The sequence below is a fragment of the Halichoeres trimaculatus genome, unplaced genomic scaffold (assembly GCF_033239565.1).
Source record: "Halichoeres trimaculatus isolate MK-OKI-2021-1 unplaced genomic scaffold, fHalTri1.1 fHalTri1_scaffold_4, whole genome shotgun sequence".
NCBI lineage: Eukaryota > Metazoa > Chordata > Actinopteri > Labriformes > Labridae > Halichoeres > Halichoeres trimaculatus.
This window is the reverse complement of record NW_027437182.1, coordinates 12,308,244-12,316,963: the sequence shown is the minus strand read 5'-3', so window position 1 is coordinate 12,316,963 and position 8,720 is coordinate 12,308,244. Positions and strand designations below refer to the sequence as shown.

Sequence of the window (8,720 nt, the reverse complement as noted above, 5' to 3'; positions counted from 1 at the left end):
ATGAGTTATAGGAGACTAAAAGTTTCTAGGGATGCACTGATCAGATCCTGGTATCTATCAGACCTGGACTCAAAGAGTTTGATTTGGTACCGGTAACAAAGCGTGCTAGGTCTGTTCAACACAATTCTGTGCTCTTCTGTGTGTACGACTACTATTTGAGTGTCAACAACACCAGTAGGTCAGTTTATCATCTGCTGGGCAGAGCTAAAAAAGCTTAAAGAAGATATCTACTCACTAGTGTAGAAGTATTTTATGTTTGTTTTGCCAACAACTCTAACGATAACTTCAACTTGCGTATCCTCGTCTGAGGAAACCAGTGCTCTAAGCATGTATAGTTGTAGGAGCAGAAATATAACATTGTAAGGAGTTAGACCAAAAATAACCCTTTAGCTTACAGAAATACTATTTTTTGTTCATCTTGCTCTCATAATTCATAAATCCTTTTGCGCAGTCCTGTTTTGATTCTATGCCAAGTAGCTTAAATAACAGACTATTCAGTGTGCACAAAGTCTTTCCAAAAGCGTGTTGTCAATGTCAATGACAAAGGTGGTTTCAAGAATTTCTATGGAGTAAATTTTTTTACTGATTGTGTCCATGAAAACAAATACAACTAAACAGTACAAAGTTTAATTTTTGACACCCCTTCAGAATTCTGATCAGTGTACACCAGTGGCAGGGAAAGTAGTGTTTTTAGATTCCTCATCTTTAAATCATTGTTTCCCAGATTATGTTGAACTGTGGTGATTTATAAATCTTTATTCAGAAGTATCAAACTAAAAAAATGCATTTTCCTTTAAAGCTGTTTAAAAAAAAAACAAAAAAACATTACAATACTTTCCTGTATTAGATAGATAGATAGATAGATAAAATACTTTATTGATCCCCGAAGGGAAATTCATGTAGTTTGGCAACAAGAACAAAGAATAAAATGACCACATACCAACAATAATCACAGTTTTATTAATTATGAAGTACAAGAGAAATTCTCTTTACAACACTGCAAACTTAAGAACAGCACTCCAACTAACTTTTGATATATTTTCTTTTAGATTTAAGCAGGTATTTACTCAACTGATTGAGAAACTTACTTTGGAGAATTAAACATAAAGACCACAAAATGATAAAAAGGATATGATCATTTGAAGGTTGTGCTAGACATTATAGCTGATCTGAAGCAGCAAAATGATCACGTCAGCTTTATGATGTCAAACTTTAATTAAGCTTTGTGAGTCATCATGTTTTTTTTTTTTTTTGATAATTTTATTTTCATTTTTCAAACATCAAAAAAATACATGGTTGACAACAAAGATACGCAATTATAATAAGAACAATCAAAACAAGAAAAGTCATCATGTTTTGTTGCACCAAGCACATTTGTATAAGATAATAAAGGTTCTTCTTGTCATATAGTCTACAGTCAGAAAACTTTAATTGTATATAAACAAAGAAATCAAGGAGAAAAAAAACTGATATTACACTAATAATAATAACACTGATCAGTGTTAAAGAGGGGATATTATGCTGTCTTATATTTTAAACATGTATTTAAGGAACAGTGCTGGATGGCCGTAATAAATGTGTACAGATATCAAACTGATACATATTCATATGTTGTAGAAATCCCTGAATTTTTCGGTAAACTGCTAAAAATAGTTCATTCTAACAACACAAGACCCTTTTAGGATCTTCATGAGACTTGCTGAAACAATGAGGTCATCACATTTGGAGCTCCTAACTGGTTCATGACACATTGGAGGGACAGGTCTCAAATACCAAGGTCTGCCCATAGCGCTGTCACCAACAGGTTTCCAGAGGGCTGGCCAATCAGAGAGAAGGGGGTTCATACCATACCATACCATACCATACCATACCATACCATACCATACCATACCATACCATACCATACCATACCAACTTTATTTATAAACCACTTTTAAAAACAACCACAACTGTTAAACAAAGCTCTGTACAGGTAGATTCAATTTCAAAAATCTAAATAAAAACAGATGAGGAAAAATAGTCACATAAAAGAAAACATAGTAAAAACAACTTAAAGCAAATCAAAACAGATAAAAGGGAACAAAAGGAAATAAAAGGAAATAAGACCGGGCAAACAAATTAAGTCTTGCTGATGTTAAGAGCCAAAGAATAAAAATGGGTAGGGAAAGACTGTTTATGGAGCGGTGAGTCCTACAGCAATTCATACAGTGGCTGAAAAAAATGTTTTCTGAAACACCATCATGAGGACAAGCGAAGAGTTTTTGAGGCTTTAAATCAAGTTAAACTACAACAGGGGCACCAGAGCCTAAAAAGCATGACCTCCTCTTTAAAAGGATGTGTAGCAGTGTGAATGCTAACAAATAAATGTGAAACTGATGATTTAGATGTTGCATCAAGTTTTTATTTTTCTATCGGTGTACCTTTTCAGCGAGGTCGAGGCATATTCACATAAACTAAAAAGAAACAAAAAGCAAACAGGAATCAGTGTAAATTATAGCAGGGTACTTTTCAACCTGAGTTAAAACTGATACGATTAGGATGTCAAAATTTGCAGCAGTTATGCAGAAACAATAAAAATACAACAAAAATGCACTCACTGGCAGTATCCTCAAGCCTCACGTCTTCATACACCCGGCTGTGAAAGGAACAGAGAGATAGAATTTTATTAATGGAAGAATGAAACCTGCAATAGAAGTTACCGATCAAAAAAAAAAATCTCTGGGCAACTGTAATGATAAGTAGGAATAATGATACAGGCAAACTGTGGCACATGAGTGGATTAAAAGTGATCCTTACTTTTCAGACCTTCTCCTCCTCTGAACGCAGACTGTCACAGGCACAACCAGCACCAACAAGACCATGAAGAAGATGAGCACACCCATAACAGCACGGTTGTCTATTTAATGATTAAGATAAAGTTTAGGTGATGGCATTTTGTCATAGATAAAATTGTTGTGTCTAAGTATTTTCTGTCAAAATGACATCACTGGTGTTAACTTAAATCAGTTCATACATTGAGTGTTAACTTCTTTTTCCACCACTTTGCCTTCAAATTTTCCATTGTAAGCAGCAACCTGGAATCACAATAAAACTCATCACTCAAAGGATACTGGAAGAAATAAAAGTAATAAAGTATAACAATTAAACTTGTAAAGGAGATATTCAGATTTAACAAACCTTCAGGATGTATTTTGTAGAGTAGCTCAGGTCCTTGAATTCAAAGTCACACTTAGTTTTAATTTCCATCTCTTCAGGGCCGCCATCAGGACGAAGACTTGCGACAAACTTCTGATCAGGTCCATTGAATTTTTTTGGAGGATCACAGGTTACTTTGATGTTATTATGATCTTTAAGAGACACTGACAGGGAGGGGATATCTCCTGGTACTGTCAAGAATAAAAACATGTTTTCCTTTATCTGTCGCACTCAGAGTCACACAGAGGATCACAATGACCGTGACCATTACTGTTTGAGTAAGGAGACAATAATCAATGTGTATTCTTATTTTGTGCATGATTCCTAATTCACAGATCACTGGTGCTCCACTGTAATTAATCTAAAAATGTTTAAAATCATAGTAATCGTGTTTCTTTTGATCATAAAGTTAGCATATTACCTATCAAAGAGGTATAGTTTACAAACTGACTTGACTTTCAGACTGAAACTCACAGGTGTTATACTTTAGCCTTATATTTAATAATATGTTAAAAAAACATAACTGAACAAAAACAGGTAAATCTATTAATGATGACTAATGTTTAAAAAAGAAGAAGCTTTGAGGACACTTACTGCCGATGTCAGTCTTTGTATTAACTGACTCTGGACTGCCAACCTTTCTTCCATCATAGACAGGTTGGACTGTACATCTATAGTCCGTGAATGGCTCCAGATGAAGTATTTCACATGTTGTTTTATGTGTACGAGTCGGACCTGAAACTGTAAAACAGTTTGATTAAATTCACTTTTAATGAAAGTTCAGTCAGGAAAACTTCTTCCTTCCCACTGATCTTCACAATGTTTGAAGTGACCTGTGGTCCTCAGCTGGTCACATCTGTCCAACAACACTGAAACACATCTTCATGGTCGGCCTATCAGAGAGCTGCTGTCTGCTGTTGAATACGGCCTGTTCCTCCTAAAGTTCATTCATGCTATCATAACACACAGTCATCCACCTTCCCATCGTTACACGCTCTCCACAGTTTGATCGGCTTCTTCAGATTTAATTTCTGCTCAGGGCAGACACCCTCCAATCACCTCATCTCTCTGAAGAGTTCAAGCACCAGAGAAACTCTGACAACAATTCAAATCACTTCATCTCAGAGAACGTTACTTTTATCTGTAATTAATGAAGTTTTCTCTCCTGACTGAACTGTTTTGTTGTGTTAGAAAAATAAGGCAGCTCAGATAAAATCAAGGAATTACACTACAGCAGATTTTTTTGGTGGTTGAGGTTTTGTTTCAGTGTCAAGAAAAAGTAAATCAGTCAACTAATCAAACATCATTCATCACTGATGGTTACCAGCTCTGATTCTCAAGCTCAAACTTCTAACACTCAAGTAACCACTTGGCAGTTATTACACTGGTGTTTGTGTTTTAATCTCCAAAGTTTATTTCACTGTTCAGATTAACACCAATCTGAGGATTAATAGGAACTTTACTGAAGTGTGTTTTGTGAGTAATGATGAGTGGATCAATGAGATGCCTAAAGCATCTTTACTCACCATGTTTTGGTGGAGGGACACAACTGCAGTCATACCCAAACTTTGAATCATTGGTAGGGACATCTTTACATCTCTGGCTGGTTGTGGTCCAACTCAAATGAATGGAGGTGCTGGAAGACTTCCAATCATTGATTTTTGTTGTAACATCTGTAAGAGCAGATTAAAGCTCTGTTACATTGAGCTCATTCTCTGGTGCCCTCCTGAGTTTTCTCTACTAACAAGCTGATTATTCTCCTGATTACACTGAAGCAGAGTGAGTATTAAAAACGTACCACAGGTTACGTTGACCTTGAAGTCAAACTCGTGAGTAACATTGTTTTGGTTGATTTCACCCGTACAGCTGTAGTTTGTAAATGGCTCCAGCATGGATAGATTCCTGGGCTCGCTGATTTTTCCGTTTTCTGGAGATACAAAGAAAAACAATGTTTCATGTTGTTTCTTTCTTTGAGTCAATGAGCATTTCTCTTTGAGTTACAAACAGTTTCAAACATAGACACATTCATCACAGAAAGCTGAAGAAGTACCTACACTTCCTCAAACACCTTCAAATTAAAAGTGGTGTTTGTTTCAGATGAAGTGACTTTTGCGCTCTAATCAACAGTTTATAAAGCAGGCCTCTGTGTTAGTTTAACCACAGAGTGAACGAGAGTCAAGGTGGGAATCACAGATCCTTATTCCAAAACATAGATGTAAATCAAAACCTTAACACTGCTGAGACAGAGTTTCTTTACTTTTATATTTTTACTCACCCCGGCAGCTGTAAACAGGAATGAGATTTTTACAATTCTGAGGTAAGTTTGGTTTGACTTCTACAGGAAATCCAGGCTGGAACTCTTTCTTTATGTCTCCCACATCCCAAAAATCTGTTTAAAAAATATCACAATGATTAGCATGATGCAAGAAGATCTGGTTCATGTGCTGACACATATCCTTTGACTGCACTGTACACACCAAAAGGGATGGCTTTAGTGAGTCTGAAAGGAGGAGCTTTTGAACATTTTCCTGAAGTAAAGGTGGTGGTCAAGCTTGTGCAGATGTAGTTGATACCAGGTTTGATACAGAACATGGTAGAGTCATTTTTGCACTGCTTTGCTGAAACATTATTGGACGCTGAAATCAAAGAGCTGATGTCCCATTCACTCTTGTAACAAACATGTTTCAACATGCAGCTTCCTTCTGTAACGTCATCTTTTTCTGAAAAAAAAAAAAGTGATGGATGAACATTTGTCCGACCTTAGCTCTCAAATAAAAGAATGTAGGATACTTTAAGACTCAGTTCTTATTTTTACTCACTCATTCCAAATGTTTCAACTGTTTTATTTCCAGTGTGATTACAGGGTGTTTCTTTGCCAGTACTATCAATAAACACCACGGCATGTTCATATTCAGTACAGGGCTTCAGGTGTGCGATGGGATGTAACGGGTTTTGGTCAGAGTGCACGATGTCTTTCTTTTTAATTCCAGTTTTTCCCTCTTCAGTGAAGGTTACAAAGTAGTCACCATTGGAAGAGTTTGTTAAGTCTATCTGAAGGCCAAACCGGATGGTTGAGACGATGTAAGAACCTTGAGTAAAAAATAAATAAATAAATCATTGTGTTACAAAATCTGTATAAACTCAGAAACAATCATTAGTTTTCAACAATACAGCAGCCTTGTTCCAGTTTACACCTTGAATTAAATATTGAAGGAATGAAATGCTCATTTCAGGTTGGAGACAAGATCAACAAGTCATGAATTTTAACCGTTTGGTAAAAAGTCTAAAACTCACAATCAACTCTACAAATGTAGAGCAAATAACCACTAAAATGATCAAGTACATGTGTCGTACTGACAGTACTATCAAGTCACTATGGCCCTGCATTAGCCCTACAGAAAACTCTGCAGACATGTATATCTTCATCAGAGCCTTCACACAAAAGCTGGATCTGAAAGTCTGTAAATATCAGACTGTTAACTGCAATTTCATCCAGCTTTCTGTTCACAGAGATCAATAAAAGCTAAGTGGTCATCTTTTAATCTTCTGCCAGAGTTTACATTACAAAGTTAATTGTGTGTTCTGCCAGCAGCCAAAGCCCACTGTAGTGTAAAAATCAATCAGACCAGAATCATAAACAAGAATATTTCACCCAGAATCATGTCACTGCTGAAGAACTTGATTCATTCTCTGATTCTTTTGACAAAGTTTGGTTTTATAAAGCAAAGGGAAGTTGAAGCAGCATTTCATGTCTGAAGAAAAACACTAATACTCACATTTAACTTGAGTTGGTTTTGAAGTGGTATTCTTGTCCACTGGTGGAGAAACAGAATGTTAATATATGATTATAAAAAACTGAAATACACACTTGGAAAAGAGAAAGTGACTGGATTTCCTTTTTAGTCTGAGGCTGTGTTCATACTAAGAAAACACAATCTTACCATTGTCAAAAAAAGGACAAACAGGGGCTTTTAAAATGAAGAAATCCCAACCTTCAGGAACCACTGTGGTGTTGGACTTGATGCTTGGTTGTGAGATGTTTGTCTGAGAGTCATTTGTCTTGCTGATTGTGATGGTGGTGGGTGTGGGCAAGGTGTTTGCAGGAGGAGTGGCTGCAGAGCGAGAGCAGAACGAGTCACCTTCATGTAGACACATTTTGTCTACATAAAAACTCTGTGTGGATTTCAGGAGAATAGGAGGTATTCAACTTCTAATGGTCCTCATTAAGATGTTACCGGGCAGAATACATTACCAGGCTTGGTGGTCTGATTGAAGGGGGTGCGTGGAGTGACAGAAGTCATGACAGGAGAAGTTGCCATGTTGCGTGGAGATGAGGAGTTGTTATCTAAGCTGCTGACTGATGGTGGAGCACTGTTTGTGCTGTTGAGTGGAGGTGAGGTGGTACTGTCTGCATTACAACAAAACATTAGTCCAGTTGAACACGATATCATTACAGCTCCTATAGTATTTAAGCATAATACTTCTCTACTCATGGTGATGGCTACAGATCAAATTCATCCTATATGTTTATCAGGAAGTGGATGAGTGTTAACATTAGCAAACCTGGAATGAGTCCTGAAGTCTGTCTGGATTGTTCTGTTCCTTTGTCACTGGAGTCAGTTAGTAAAGATGTAAATAATTTTCAAATAGACTCAAAGCAGTTTGACATGAAACTAGCTTTCTACCCTGAGTGTGGCATCACAGGAAAATCCCCCAGCTGAGCCAAACTAGTACCCCTCTAGAAGACTCTGAGCTTATAACACTTGAATGATAAAGAAAATAACCTGTTTTTTGTTCAAACTCCTTATTGTTGTATCCAATTTCACCCAAGGCGTGCTTATGCTTCAGGCAAACTAAGTACAAAGTGATATCATACATTTCAGGTCTTTTTGGCTTTAAATTTGGACTGTCAGTACTTCCTGGGTGCTTTGGTGGTACGATGGTTCTGCAGTATTTTTCAAAGTCACGTACCAAACTCTTTCCTGTTTCTCATAGATCTGAGGTGTGGTTTTTTTGACACACAGATAATAAGAGCTGTGGTTAAAAGGGGAACTGGTCAAACTGCTACATTTCCTTAACTGTGCAGATAGTATGCTTTCATGACTGTGACCACATATTTTAGACAGTAAAAACGTTAACTTCATAGAATATCTCATGTGAAATCTAAATAAACAAAAGCTGCATCCTGAGCTTTGGAACCTATTGCGTTTTTTCCCTTTGAGAAGTCCTCTGAGCTTTATGTCAAATTAGGCTTGATAAACAGATGCTGCTTTTCCTCCCATGGCTTAATATCATTTCTTAATATTTAAAGATGATGTGGGTAACTCAACAAAAAAGGTAATAACAAAATTAACAAGAAATAGAACTGCAGCACTTGTTTTGTCAACTTTAAATTTTAAACTGATGACTGAATGGGACTCAAAACAGAGAATAGGTAGAATAAGCATGTGGGTGAAACACTGTGATAAGAAAGGTTTGTTTTAGGTAGATGGTGAACTCAGCCATTAGTATACATTACCTTGGAC

At 36.6% G+C, this 8,720-nt stretch overlaps 1 long non-coding RNA gene across 1 annotated transcript; it reads right to left on the bottom strand.

Moving 5' to 3' along the window:
- Positions 1–4,630: 4,630 nt before the first annotated feature.
- LOC141789510 (uncharacterized) lies at positions 4,631–5,585 on the bottom strand. The gene is made up of 3 exons (XR_012598213.1): positions 5,471–5,585; positions 4,994–5,122; positions 4,631–4,868 (listed from the first exon to the last, which is right to left on the bottom strand). It is a non-coding gene; the product is annotated as an uncharacterized LOC141789510 (long non-coding RNA).
- Between the last annotated feature and the right edge of the window lie 3,135 nt (positions 5,586–8,720).